Source organism: Saccopteryx leptura, chromosome 3 (genome assembly GCF_036850995.1).
Source record: "Saccopteryx leptura isolate mSacLep1 chromosome 3, mSacLep1_pri_phased_curated, whole genome shotgun sequence".
Lineage (NCBI taxonomy): Eukaryota > Metazoa > Chordata > Mammalia > Chiroptera > Emballonuridae > Saccopteryx > Saccopteryx leptura.
In genome coordinates this window covers 66,088,004-66,103,797 of record NC_089505.1, presented here as the reverse complement: position 1 = coordinate 66,103,797, position 15,794 = coordinate 66,088,004, and positions in this window count along the sequence as shown.

Below are 15,794 nucleotides of genomic sequence, written 5' to 3'. Positions count from 1 at the left end.
ACCCCTGCAGCTTTCTTAGACTATGGAAAGCTTAGAGAGTCTATGCACCTCTAGACCTAGAGGCGCTAGAATATTCTAAGGCAGTCAACTTAGGCTTTACATAGCATTCAGCTCTAGAAATTAGAAAGAAAATGTACTATAAGTTTTTTAAAAGGTAGAAACATCAGCTGCTAAAAAACTAAGCATTTCAGAAGGGACATTGCTCCTCCCTCAATCACATAACTGTTTGGCCCCTAAGAAGGCTGGTTAGACAAAGACGGGTAAGATTCCTGAAGGCAGGAACAACCTAAGACAGGCACAGCTGGAGAGGGGCCATCAGAAGAAGGCTTAAGAACTAACAAAACCCTCACCCCAACAATCCAGGAGCCTGCTCCCTGGAAATAGTGGCCAGAGCACCAAAAGAGGGGAACTCCCTAGAAACTCAAGAAAAACCAAGCAACTGATGATACTACCAATAAGGTAGCCCTAAAACCAGTGGGGCTTTTAAGAAATTTTAGTAACTTTACTAGAATCCTTGTTGCCAAAGGTTTTTTTTTTTACAACCAATTAGAAAAAGATTTTGCCAGCAGGAAAGGGACAACTAAGAATAAGAAGAAATAATTAGAAAAGCCAGGCTTAGAATCTATTGCAGAAGGCATAATGTCTGAGTGTTTAGTCTGTGCCCAAATACTAAGCAAAGTAAAGAAATTATAAAGAGAAACAGGGAGGGAGGAACTTTCCCAGGTGAACATTTAGAAATAGATTTTACTAAAGTAATTGACAGGTAGGTAGAAGCTTTTCCTACTAGAAATGAGTCTGCAGTAACAGTTGTTAAGAAATTGCTGTATGAAATTATTACCAGATTTAGCTTGCCCATTAATATTGGGTCTAATGATGCACCTGCACTTGTATCCGAGATCTCACAGCTAGTAGGAAAGGCACTCAGTATTAATTGGAAAGTACATTGTGCCTACAGGCCCCAAAGTTCAGGGCAGGTAGAATGCATGAATCGAATCTTAAAGGAAACTTTAACCAAATTTGTTTTTGAAACCGGTGAAAAGTGGCCCACCTTACTCCCCCTAGCCCTCCTTAGGGCGAGGTGCACCCCCTACAGGGAAGGATTAACTCCTTTTGAAATAATGTTTGGGAGACCCCCTCCCTTACTACCAAAACTTAGAGAAATAAAAGCTGACTTAAGTAACCACTCCTTCCTTAAGTACTTACAAGGTCTACAGATTACTCAGCAGGCTGTCCAAAAGACTGTCCAAGAGGCACCCCCAGCACTTCCAGGAGATCTGGTACATCCCTTCCAGCCTGGGGACTCAGTCTGGGTAAAGAAGTACACCAACCAAGGACTGACTCCCACATGGACAGGTCCACACACCATGATCCTGACCACTTCCACTGATGCCAAGGTAAAAGGCATACCCGCCTGGTCCACCACAGCCAATTGAAACCTGCAGTCCCAGCAGAGACACCCTTGTGGACAGTGGAGACTGACCTCACCAACCCTTGTAAGCTGACCCTGAGAAGGACAGCATGCTCTGCTCCAGCCACAAACCGGAAGCTGGCTGGTCTACATATGGCTAATGCCTGAAGAAACTCACTGAGGACCTTCTTTTAATTAGACTTTGGGGAGGAAGGGAAACTGGGGTCAAAGGAAAGCCAGAACAAGTTGTCATAAGGGTTGATGCATGTACTATTATGAGTCATACAGAAGGGAGATATAAGTCCTTTTTATAGAAGGGAAGCTACAAGGTAAATGAAAAATATATATGTGCTTATACTTAACCTATAAATACTAGTTCTTAGAGGGAGGATACTTCCAAAAGGAAGTATACTTTAAAGGAAAATTACTTATTGCCAGCTTGGTTGTCAGTAAAGGTTAAGATTTTTAAAATTAAGAGTTCTGACTAAAAAAGAATTGTATAGGTTTTTTTGGGGGTTTTTTTTTGTTTGTTTGTTTGTTTTGTATTTTTCTGAAGCTAGAAACAGGGAGAGACAGTCAGACAGACTCCCGCATGCGCCCGACTGGGATCCACCTGGCACGCCCACCAGGGGCAACGCTCTGCCCACCAGGGGGCGATGCTCTGCCCCTCTGGGGCGTTGCTCTGCTGCGACCAGAGCCACTCTAGCGCCTGGGGCAGAGGCCAAGGAGCCATCCCCAGCGCCCGGGCCATCTTTGCTCCAATGGAGCCTTGGCTGCGGGAGGGGAAGAGAGAGACAGAGAGGAAGGAGGGGGGGTGGAGAAGCAAATGGGTGCTTCTCCTGTGTGCCCTGGCCAGGAATCGAACCCGGGTCCCCCACACGCCAGGCCGACGCTCTACCGCTGAGCCAACCGGCCAGGGCCAAGAATTGTATAGTTTTGATAATAAAAGGTATAAGGTATAGAAATACTTTTGAAAGAAAAAGGAAGTAAGTTGTTATGAAAGCTAGTTATTTCTGAATAGTTAAGAAAGTTTATAAAAATTAAGGGTTTATGTAAGTTGCAGAAGATTTGTACAGGTTGTAAGATATTAATCAGTAGCATTTGTTTCTTCAGTAGACTGTATTACTGTTAATGAAAACATCAAGTCTACCTGTTAAATATCTGTTGCATATTATAGGCTGATCTTCCTACTTACAGGATCTGCAGATCACTAATCCTAGCCTTAACTTTAGGCCCCTGTCTACTCAACAGCCTCATGCACCTCATTAAAATGAGTCAAGGATTTGAGTCAGGATATTAAACCAGTGGGGAATTTGATAGGGGCCTAATGTCGTGTATGGGACCTCAGTATTGTGTATAGAGAGTTGGACATAAAGAAGAACTTTAAACTTGCTTTTGGTAGCTGCTTAGAGTAGAAAATCTCCAATACAAGGAAGTTAAGCATTAAATGAAGCTTGCCTGTGGCAGTAGCTTAGAGTGAAAAATTTTTACAAGCCCAACTAGTTAGATATCTTGACTTAAATTTTGCTTACAGAGGCAGGATATAGTTTTATGCTTTAGCCTTGCAGCAATTAACAGAAAGAACTGTAATCAGCTTTAGAACAAAGAATACTTTCTACAGAAATGTCAAGAATGTTGTGCATACATGTTGTAATAGCTATGACTTTGTGGTTTATCCCCTAAATACTGCTCTCTCCTTAGGTTCGAGACTGTTAGCTGTTTCTCAGCTAGCAATTGCTGGCTGGCTAATAAAGGCTCTTTAAATTTATAATCAATTTGGCTTCCAATCAATAATTACTTGCATTCGGTCCATAACAGCTACAATCCTCTAAACTATCATTTTGGGGGTTTTTCTATTCTTTACCTTGAAATAGGCAGAGGGGACCCCTAAAGAATCTGACTACAAAATTTCCCAAGCAGCTGCCGAGAGTATATTTACTCTGGGAGGTTCTTCTAGTTTCACCCTCCAGTGCCTCTGTCAGAAAACGCCCTGACTGAGGTCAGGCAGGCATCCTCCTGGTCTGGTTGTGCTCTGAAATCCCATGTTCCTCTCTGGTTTGTCTGATTCTGGTTTCTGTTTAGTTTTCATCTTACATTATAACAGAATGGGTAGTGTTCTCTGTAGAAGACTGCAAGCTGACAGAATCCTTGCAGTTTAGATTTGTGGGGGACTGGCAGTGAGCTGACAGAGTCCTTGCTGCCCATCCCCCATCTCACCTGCTTGATTAAGTTGCTAGAGGCAATTTACATGCCTTTTCTCTCACCCTTTGTTTGTTTTGCTGTTGGCTGATTTCAGTTATGGCAGGGTGAGGGGATTCCTGTTTATGCCTTAAAAGGATTCCTGTTTATGCCTCAGCTATGTGACTTTGTATTGGAGACTTCCTTATTTTGCATACAACTCTGCACTATATAATAAAGCAAACTGGGGTTTTTGCTTTGCTCTGGCTTGCTATCAGCTTGCAGAGACGTCTCGATCCCATACTTATTTTCTCTGAGTTTATTTCTCCATTCTGCACCATTCTCACTCAGGACCTGGACAATTACAAGTTGTGCTGGTTTGCGGCAGTTTTTGTTCATTCCTAAGGATAGTCTCCCTATGGTGAATTCTGACTAACTGGTTGACCTATGCTTATAAATCTATAAAATAATATCAACTGAAATTAGCCAAAATGTGATCCTTTTGAGGCATGAATTAAGTTCTTGCATGCAAAAATTGGAAATGCCAGCTCTAATATTTAACTAAATAAAATAGTTTTATTCCTGCATTGTTGCTTTAAAATGGAAACATTTAAGGAGCACTTATTTAAATTTAAATAGAATGAAATTTTGGATCCTAAACTTGTTAATCTAGTTAGTGTTTTGTGAGGTCTTGCCATGCTAATTGCTGTGCTCTGTGTTCTTTGTCTTTGGAGTTGGGGCCAAGTAGCAAATCTGACATTAGAATTAATCAGGTTTATGTGTCATGCTTGTGTCTACTGTAAATTGTCTTGTTTGTGTGTAAAACTGTACTCAGATCTATCAAACGAAGGAATTGAGCGAAGTTAGGCAAGGCCCTGATGAGCCATTTTGGGAATTTGTCTCACAGCTGCTTCAGGGTTGAAAGAATAGTGAATGGAGAAGCAGGATAGATTTCAGTAAAACAGCTAGTGTATGAGAATGCTAATTCTGCTTGTCAGGCTGCACTCCAGCCTCACTGCAAGAAGGGAGATATAGGGGATTACATCAGAATATGCACTGATATTGGACCTTCATACATGCAAGGTCTGGCTATTGCCGCAGTGCTTCAGGGGAGGCCTCCAGGACAATACTTTGATAAATGGCAGAACAAATGAAGGAAGGGAGGCCAGGGAAGTACTTCTGCCAATAGATCTAGTTTCCAATGGGGGGGTTCAGGGCATTTTGCTAGAAATTACCCGACTCCCTCCAGAAATCAGTCTCAGCCTCCCACTTAGGGGAAGCCAGCTTCTAAAGCTCCTGACTTCTGCCCATGCTTCAGGAGAGGAAAACATTGGGCAAGTGAATGTAAATCTAAGTATACTGCCAAAGGGCAGGTGATTCAGGGAAACAGACAGTGGGACCCTCCTTGGCCACGTCAAACAGTAGGGACAATGTTGGTGTTTCCTCAGCAAATTCTGATTCCAGCAGGCCAAACATTGCCCAGTTATCCTGAGCAACAGTAGACAGCAAAGGACGGGCCTCAGTCTCAGCACCCAATTCATATTAACTCCAGAGATGGGACCTCAAGCTATACCCACAGGAATATTTGGATCGCTTCCCAGTAATACAGTAGGGCTCTTATTAGGCAGAAGCAGTTTAACTATGGAAGGATTTTTTTTTTTTTTGTCTTCCCTGGAGTAATAGATTCTGATTATACAGGGGAAATTAAGGTCATGGCTCACACTCCAAGGAATATAAGGAATATAGTCACTATTTCCCCTGACATGAAGATTTCTCAATTAATCTTTTTACCTCTTTCAAGACAAGGCCACACCCTGCAGAAGGGGCACTGAGGAGATCAGGGATTTGGCTCCTCTGATGTTGCCTATTGGATCAAAAGATAGGTCAGGAATGCCCTAAAATGGAGTTAACAATACAAGAGCATAAGTTCAGAGGACTCTTCGATAGAGGAGCTGATGTATTTGTTATTGATTAGCAACACTGGCTTTCTTCCTGGCCCTCCTATGAAGCAGTCACTGAGCTGTGAGGCATAGGGCAAAGTAAATCTCCCCAACAAAACTCTAACTTTTTACAATGGGAAGATAAGGAAGGTCATACTGGTCTTTTTCAACCTTATGTGCTCCCTGGATTGCCTGTTAATCTGTGGGGTAGGGATGTTTTGAAAGATATAGGAGCTGTTACTTGTCAGTCTTAATGAGTTAGCCAGTACTCAAATGCTTCATCAGGGATTTTTGCCCACCAAGGAATTAGGGAAAGAATATCAGGGGAATTCTCACCCCCATAGAAGTGACACCGAATACCAGGAGGTATGGGTTTATGTATCAAAATTTAACGTAGGAGCCGTGGTAGCTCCTGCTACCCCAATAATGCATTGTGCAGACTCAGTTACTTGAAAATCATATTATCCTGTTTGGGAAGACCAATGGCCCCTCTCAGAAGAGACTTGAGGCAGCTGCTCAATTGGTACAAGAGCAGTTATAGCTTGGGCACACAGACCCTTCTAATAGCCTATAGAATATGCCTATATTTGTCATTAAAAAGAAATCAGGAAACTGGAGGCTATTACAGGATTTGAGAGCAATAAATATGACTCTGGAAATTATGGGTCCTCTCCAGCCAGGACTCCCCTCTCCTACTGCCATTCCATGAGGTTTTCACCTTATTATTATTGATTTGAAGGATTGCTTTTTTACTATTCCTTTAAACCCTCATGATTGCAAACATTTTACATTCAGTGTTCCATCACTTAATTTTCAGGCCCCCATGGAGTGATTGATATCAGTGGAAAGTTTTGCCTCAAAGTATGGCTAACAGTCATACCTTGTGCCAGAAATATGTTGCTCAAGTTGTGGAAGGAGGGGCAGGCCCCCCTTCCCTGAGAAGAAAGAAACAAAAAGAATACAAGGGAAAGGAGCCAGCTGGGGTAACCGAGTCAGCCAGTGATAAATTACCTGTATCCCATAGTTACAATACAAAACAAGAACAGCAAAATCTGTATGTAATTATGGCCAGTGATCTATGTTGGTAAAATAAGTTTGTAAATTGATATATATGTTTGCTCACTTATATAAATAGTTTGCATTGTGTGTGTGGGACAGGCTGTAAGCAGGCCAGGTCATTATAGCCTGAGGCTTGGTTTTAAGACTAAGCTTTTCCCCACACCCTTGACTGTTGCATGATGTGGGTGGTGCACTCTTATGAGGAATCCCATTATGCCTCAGATAAGTGACTTTGTATCAGAGACTTCTTTATTTGTATATTGGATTAAAGGTTTTTATTTCTACACTATAAAATGGGGCAGACCAGGAGCTTGCTCTCTCTCGGTTCCTGAGATTAGCATTAGAGAGGAGAGCAGAAAAAGGCCATGTGGAGGAGAGGAGAGGCAGCCAAGATGGTGGAGTGCTAAGGAAGAAGCCAGTTTGTGCAGAGAGAAGGAGATGAGGAACAGAAGTGAATAAGGCTGGTGAGGTAGAAACCTTTGATTCTAGGAAACTCAGATAAGTCAGTGGCTTTGGGAGCCCTGAATGGAAAGGGAAGTGTTTTCCCACTGTGTGTATTTTTTGCCCACTGGGTGCAAGCTAGGATAAAGATGATGGTGTAAAGCCAGGAGCCATGGCCAGGGCCACCACTATCAAAGCAGCCCAGCCCATGCAGGTTCGCATTGGATTCGGACAGTCGGTAAAGAAACAATGGAGCCCAAAACTGGTGGGCCATAGTCTCTAATCCTAGCTTGCACCCGGCAAGCAAGTAAAAATACACACTGGGCTCCAAAACCCAATCACATTCAGTGCTCACAAAGCCACTGACTTATCCGAGTTTCCTAGAATCAAAGGTTTCTAGCTCACCAGCCTTGTTCTCCTCAGTTCCCCATCTCCTTCCTTATCCCAGATACAAACTGCACTAACTGGCATCTCAGCACTCCGCCATCTTGGCTGCTTCTCCTGGCCACATGGCCTCTTTCTGCTCTCTGCTGTCTCCTCTAATGCTAATCTCAGGAACTAAGAGCGCAAGTTCCCTTTCTGCCCCTATTTTATAGTGTAGATTCAAAACCTTTAATCCAATATACAAAATAGGGAAGTCTCTAATACAAAGTCACTTCTCTGAGGCATGATTGGATTGTACCGCCCCACATCAAAAAGGGTGGGAAAGGCTTAATCCCAAAACCAAGCCCCAGGCCACAACGATCCTGCCTGCCCCCAACACACATTAATATCACCTGGGCAAAGGCCTCCTCCTGGGCAGCGTAATCTTTAACAAAGTGAGCATAATACATTTTATCTGCCCAACAGATGGCCCACCAGTTCTTGGCTCCATTGTTTCATTACTGTCTGTCCGAATCTAATGCAAACCTGCAGGGGCCAGGCAGCTGTGATGGTGGCTCTGGCTACTGGCTTTACAATCTGGAAACCCCATTCCCCGTTGCTTACCCCACTGAAGCTTTCTCTCCCCTCTCCTTGAGTCCTGGGAAACCTTAAACAAAGAAATCCCATGCTCATTACTTAGATATTGTAAAGGTATATAACCTGTAAGAAAGTCAACTTCAGGGAGCCCGTGATTTGGAGCTACAAACTTTACAAGCTCCTCTAGCTTTAATAAATCCTACTTCCTTCATCAAGTTGTCTGGGCGTTTTGGTCCCCAGTGCCTGGGCCATCTTTGCTCCAATAGAGTCTCGCTGCAGGAGGGGAAGAGAGAGACAGAGAGGAAGGAGAGGGGGAGGGGTGGAGAAGCAAATGGGTGCTTCTCCTGTGTGCCCTGGCCGGGAATCGAACTCAGGACTCCTGCACGCCAGGCCAATTCTCTACCGCTGAGCCAACCGGCCAGGGCCTCAACTCATTATTGTTCCTTTTTCAAAAGACCAACAACAATGGCTCTGGGAAACTTCTGCGAAATGGCAAGCTGCTCTTACAAATTTTACAGGTCAAATTGATTCTCATTATCTAGCTGATAAAATAGTTCAATTTTCATTAGTTACTACATTTGTTGTTCCTAAAACAATTGTTAATGAGCTCATTCCTGAAGCACCTACAGTCTTTACTGATGGGTCCAGCTCAGGAATTAATAGACAAGTTTATATTAAAACAGTCACCGACCTGGCCAGTTGGCTCAGTGGTAGAGCATCGGCCTGGCGTGCAGGAGTCCTGGGTTTGATTCCTGGCCAGGGCACACAGGAGAAGCGCCCATCTGCTTCTCCACCCCTCCCCTTCTCCTTCTTCTCTGTCTCTCTTCCCCTCCCGCAGCCAAGGCTCCGTTGGAGCAAAGTTGGCCTGGGCACTGAGGATGGCTCTGTGGCCTCTGCCTCAGGCACTAGAATGGCTCTGGTTGCAACAGAGCAATGCCCCAGATGGGCAGAGCGTCGCCTCCTGGTGAGCATGCCAGGTGGATCCTGGTCGGGCACATGTGGGAGTCTGACTGCCTCCCCGTTTCCAACTTCAGAAAAATACAAAAAAAACAAAAACAAAAAACAGTCATGGCCCTGGCCGGTTGGCTCAGTGGTAGAGCGTCGGCCTGGCGTGCGGGGGACCCGGGTTCGATTCCCGGCCAGGGCACATAGGAGAAGCGCCCATTTGCTTCTCCACCCCCACCCCCTCCTTCCTCTCTGTCTCTCTCTTCCCCTCCCGCAGCCGAGGTTCCATTGGAGCAAGGATGGTCCGGGCGCTGGAGATGGCTCCTTGGCCTCTGCCCCAGGCGCTAGAGTGGCTCTGGTCGCGGCAGAGCGACGCCCCGGAGGGGCAGAGCGTCGCCCCCTGGTGGGCAGAGTGTTGCCCCTGGTGGGTGTGCCGGGTGGATCCCGGTCGGGCGCATGCGGAAGTCTGTCTGGCTGTCTCTCCCCGTTTCCAGCTTCAGAAAAATACAAAAAACCCCCACAAAAAACAGTCACCTTATAATCAGCTCAAAGGGTAGAATTACATGCCATTATCAGGGCTTTTCAGCATTTGCCACATTCCTCCTTTAATCTGTATATAAACAGCAAATATATGCTTCTGGCTGTTTTCACTATAGAGACTGCTATCTCGGGGACAACTGCAGATGAGGAACTATTTCAACAGTTTCTCCTTCAAAAACTTGTATGTCAGCATAAAGCTCCATATTTTGTAGGACATATTCGAGCTCACTCTATGCTCCCTGGAGCTTTACAGGGAATATGCTCTTGCTGATCACCCAAAAGATTATTGGAGCAACCATGACAGATCAAGCAGTTCAGTCTCATACTATTTATTATCAAAATGCTGCAGCTCAGTTGATTGTTAAATCCTGCCCAGAATGTCCTATGCTATAGTCTGTCCCCTCATTTGGAGTTAACCCTCGAGGACTCCTCCCAGGACCACTTTGGCAAATGGATGTCACTCATATACCCTCACCTGGCAAACAAGCCTTTGTCCACGTTACAGTGAATACTTATTCTGGATTTATAGTAGCCTCTGCCGGAACAGGTGAGTCTGCTAAGCATGTCATAACAATAATATGTGGATTATCATAAAAATAAACTGCAAATTACTAGGATGCCAGAAGGAGAAGAGAGAGAGAGACAGGGTCAGAAAGCTTATTTAAGGAAATAATGGCTGCAAAGTTTCGAAATTTGGGGAGAGATTTGGATATCCAATTCATGAAGCATATAGCTGCCCCACCCATCAACTTAGATCTCTCCAAGACAAAATAAAACTGTGAAGAATCAAAGACAAAAATAATTTTTTAAATTTTTATTAATTGATTTTAGAGAGAGAGGAAGGAAAGAGAGAGAGAGAGAAAGAGATAGAAACATTGTTCTGTTCCTGTATGTGCCCTTGACCAGGTATCAACCCCTCAACCTTTGAATTTTGGGATGATGCTCTAACCAACCAAGCTCTCTGGCCAGGACAGACAAAGATAATTTTAAAAGCATCAAGAGAACCTTGACCAGAGAGATCAGTTGGTTAGAGCTTCGCCTCGAAGCGCAGCAGTTGCTGGTTTGGTCACATAGAAGAGTAGGTTGATGTTCCTGTCTCTCCCTCCCCCGCTAGAAACCAAATAAAAATAGCCCTGGCCGGTTGGCTCAGCGGTAGAGCGTCGGCCTGGCGTGCGGGGGACCCGGGTTCGATTCCCGGCCAGGGCACATAGGAGAAGCGCCCATTTGCTTCTCCACCCCTACCCCTCCTTCCTCTCTGTCTCTCTCTTCCCCTCCGGCAGCCAAGGCTCCATTGGAGCAAAGATGGCCCGGGCGCTGGGGATGGCTCCTTGGCCTCTGCCCCAGGTGCTAGAGTGGCTCTGGTCGCGGCAGAGCGACGCCCCGGAGGGGCAGAGCATCGCCCCCTGGTGGGCAGAGCATCGCCTCTGGTGGGTGTGCCGGGTGAATCCTGGTCGGGCGCATGCGGGAGTCTGTCTGACTGTCTCTCCCCGTTTCCAGCTTAAATTTTTAAAGAGAAAAAAAAAAAAAACAAAAATAAATAAATAAATAAATAAATAAATAAATACACCAAGAGAAACAAAGTTTATAGCTTACATGGGAACCTGCCTAAAGCTATCAGTGGATTTCTCTGGAAGAAACCTCACAGGCCAAGGGAGATTGAGATGATATATTCAAATGGCTGAATGAAATAAACTTCAGGTTTTAGGAACTGGGCTAAGAGAGTTTTCATCCATCACATTGAAATGCCATGAGCAGAATTATTTGAACTAAGAATAGTCCATCTTGGTAAAGTTCTCCTTCAGACATAGAGGAGAGTTCAAGAGTTTTCCAGACAAGCACAAGTTGAGGGAGTTTACCACTGTGAAACCTGCCTTATCAGAAATATGGAAAGTTCAATCTGAAACAAAAGAATGCTAATTAGTAACATGAATACATGTAACTTATTAGTAAAGGTAAATATATATCCAGAATATGCCAATACTGTAATAGGGTGGTGTGTTATACACTTAACTCTTGTATAAAGGTTGGCCCCGGGCTGGTTAGCTCTGTCAGTTAAGAGCGTTGTCCCAAAGCAACGAGATTGAGAGTTCAACACCCCATCAGGGCACACTGGAGAACCAATCAAAAAATGCACGACTCTGGAAATGCTGAGGTCGCCGGTTTGAAACCCTGGGCTTGCCTGGTCAAGGCACATATGGGAGTTAATGCTTCCAGCTCCTCCCCCCTTCTCTCTCTCTGTCTCTCTCTCTCCTCTTTCTCCCTTTCTGTCTCTCTTTCTCCCTCTCTCTCTCCTCTCTAAAAATGAATAAATAAAAATAAAAAAAAGCACGACTGAGTAGAACAAATGCTTCCCTTCCCTTTCCCCCTCTCTCCCTTCCTCTCTCTGTCTTTCTAAAAATCAATAAAAATTAAGCCCTGGCCAGCTACCTTGGTTGGTTGGAGTGTCAACCCAGAGCATGTAGGTTGCCAGTTCGATTCCCCGGTCAGGGCATATGCAGGAGCAGCTCGATGTTCCAGTCTCTCTCTCTTCTTGCCTCTCTCAAAATACATACATACATACATACATACAACACAATAGGCTATGGAAAAGCTGAGCATTCGACTGAAGAATCCAACAATTCTTTCCCTGAGTGGCTTCTATAGGTAGGGTATTATAACTTCAGTACATTTGTAAAAGGTGTTCAGATTTCTATTATTAGTCCATGGGATTTGATGACTTTGCCCCGGGTCCACATTTATCTCTATTCCTCAACTCTGAGTTAAAAATCTTGAGATGAGATTATCCTGAATTACTCAGGTGGGACATAAATCCAATGACAGCTGTCTTCTTAAGAGACAGAAGAGAAAAAGACAGACACACAGAGAAGAAGGCCGCATGAAGAGGGAGGCAGAGATCAGAGTGATGCAGCTGCAAGCCAAGGAACGCCGGAAACCACCAGAAGCTGGAGGAGACCTGGAAGGATCCTTCCCTAGAGCCTTCAGAGGGAGCATATACTTGCAGACACCTTGATTTTGGACTTCTGGCCTCCAGAACTGTAAGAGAAAAAATTTCTGTTGATTTAAACCATGAAGTTTTTGGTGATTTGTTAGGCAGCCTTGGAAACCGACACAATGCTCTTTGACCCCATGCTACCCTGCCCCTTCCAGAGCTACAGGTGTCTTATCATTTACTGCTCATCAGTTCCATTGTGCAAAGCCAAAGCTAACAATGTTAGGTTGCCAAAGGAAGGATGCACAAGGCCTGATGAGTTTTTAAGAAATGTATTTATGCACCTGCGCACAGATGGGCTGAAAGCCCAGTGGTGTCTGCAGCGAGAGGATGAAAAGCCTCAGCCTACAAAGGACTGAGTTAGGCTGTATTTCTTACCGCAGGGGGAGAACCTCTGTTACATGTGGCGGCTGAACAATGGAAGGTTAAACAATGTGGGAGAGGGGTAGTGATTAATGGCCAAGCAACAGAATGGTCAGTAAGTGAAGGGGGTGACTGGCTGGCAGGATGTCTGAGGGTCAGGCAGAGGTAAGACATCAATCAGGATTGTTCAGGTGGAGAGCTGTTACAAACCAGCGTGACTCGTAATTGTGCAGGCCTTGAGTGGGAACAGTGCAGGATTAGGAAATAGACAGAGAGAAAAAGAATGGGATCGGGAAGCCTCCTGTAAGCTGATGGCATACAAGAATGGAGGAAAAAACCCTGGCCAGCTTTATTATATAGTGCATAGAACAAAAGCCATTTGTAAACGAAGGAAGTTTCTGATACAAAGTCACATAACTAAGGTATAAATGGGAATCCTCTTAAAAGTGCACCCCCCCACCATGCAACAGCCAAGGGTGTGGGGAAAAGCTTAGTCTTAGGCTAAATCCTAGACAGGAAAGACTTTGTCAGTTTACAGCCTGTCTCCCACAGTTCCCCCTTTTTTATTTTTTTTATTTTATCTCTGTGCTGAGATTTGTCCTTGTCTGATTTCCTGGATCCTGATTCAGAGGCAGACTGGAAAAATACAAAATACTGTAAACACAAAATTAATATAGCCAATGCTAATAGATACCAAAATGAGTGTCTTAATACACTGAAGGGATTAAAGCCTTTCAGATCATCAAGCAAATTCTTAGCCAATATAGCAGGATCTACAATAGAGTTTTTGCTGTTCTGAATGTCTTGAATATGTTGATGTAATTTCATCAAGTTCATGCTGACATTATTATTGTTCCATACTCCTTGCAGATGCAACTTAACCTTATTCCAGTCCCATTGAGAACTGTTATAAGGAGCAGGAGTCACACATAACCAGGAAAAATCTGCATGGCACTGGAGCTGCTGTCACACTTTCACACTCTGTGGCTGGTTTCCAAGTCCTATGACCACTGCTTCCAGCGCATTAAGTTTTTGCCTCAAGCTTAATGTCAATGGCTTCTTTTTATTTTTTATTTTAATTTTTTATTTTTATTTTATTTATTCTTTTTTTTTTTTTAGAGAGGGGAGAGAGAGAGACAGAGAAGGAGAGAGAGACAGAGAGAGAGAGAGAGAGAAGGGGGGAGGAGCTGGAAGCATCAACTCCCATATGTGCCTTGACCAGGCAAGCCCAGGGTTTCGAACCAGCGATCTCAGCATTTCCAGGCTTCTTGATCTCTAGAACAAGGTTGCTTTCTAGGGGCTGATGCCAACTCATGATGATACTTCACTTTTTTTTATTTCGCACTGATATTGAAGGAGGACCTGTTGATAACAAAATTGAAATATACTCTCGCCTCCAAGTTGAATTCTGCCACTTAGGGCCAGCTAATATATCCCGCTACCACCTGAGAGGTGTAGACTGTTGCTCGGCTGGTATAAAATGCCTCGGGGGACTGACCGGGCAGTGGCGCAGTGGATAGAGCGTCGGACTGGGATGTGGAGAACACAGCTTCGGGACCCCAGGGTTGCCAGCTTGAGCACGGGCTCATCTGGTTTGAGCAAAGCTCACCAGTTTGGACCCAAGGTGGCTGGCTTGAGCAAGGGGTTACTCGGTCTGCTGTAGCCCCATGGTCAAGGCACATATGAGAAAGCAATCAATGAACAACTAAGGTGTTGCAACGAAAAACTGATTATTGATGCTTCTCATCTCTCTCCACTCCTGTCTGTCTATCCCTATCTATCCCTCTCTCTGACTCTGTCTCTGTAAAAAAATAAATAAATAAATAAATAAAATAAAGCCTCTTGGCTGTAGTAAGTCCTGAGGAGAAAATGTTAAAAAAGAAAGAGTAAAATAAGCCTTATACAATTGCTCTTGTGGGGTGAGTCTCTCCTCCTGACTCATGGTGTATTACCAAATGTTCAGGAACCCACCAAGAAGCCTCAGCAGACCTAGTAAAAACACACACATATCTTCGGCCCCATCAGAGAACAGGGTCTGGCCCTTGCCAGATTCCTGTGAGTGGGTCCTTCCATTGCACTTTGGAGAAGGCTTTTCTCGTTGGATTTCAGAGTCTCTCGGCCACTGAATGTATTCAAATACCGGTACATCAGTATTTAAAAAATTTAAAGTGAAAAGAGCATGATAAAGAAGTATAGCTCCCCCTTTTTTATTTTTTCTAATTGACCTTTAAGCATTTGATGGGCATACTCTACAATGCCTTGGTTCTGAGGATGGTAGGGAATAGCTGTCCTCAGGGTGATTCTAAAAGTCTGACAAAAAGTAGTAAGTGCTTTTCCTACATATGCAGGATTGTCAGGGTTTTTTTGTTGTTGTTGTTTTTTTTACAGAGACAGAGAGAGGATATATAGGGGCAGACAGACAGAACAGAGAGAGATGAGAAGCATCAATCATCAGTTTTTTGTTGCGACACCTTAGTTCATTGATTGCTTTCTCATATGTGCCTTGACCGCGGGCCTTCAGCAGACCGAGTAACACCTTGCTCGAGCCAGTGACCTTGTGTCCAAGCTGGTGAGCTTTTGTTCAAACCAGACGAGCCCGTGCTCAAGCTGGCAACCTCAGGGTCTCGAACCTGGGTCTTCCGCAACCCAATTCGATGCTCTATTCACTGTGCCACTGCCTGGTCAGGCTAACTATTGGATCTTTATGCTCTCATATCCCCTTCCAGTTCCACTCAAATTTGAAATAACAATTTAAATATTACCTCCTTTTGGAACTTCACCTGTCTCCCAAACTTTCATGAGGTGCCCCTCCCACATGTTTTTATAGGTCCCTTCACTGTCACCCTCATGGCACTTAATATGCTGTTAGATGTTGACTGGTTTCTTCTCTTTCTCTCTCAAAAGCCAAGAGGAGCCTGAGGGGACACAATGACTCCATACAATGTAGTGTCCTGGATGGACTCCTGGGACA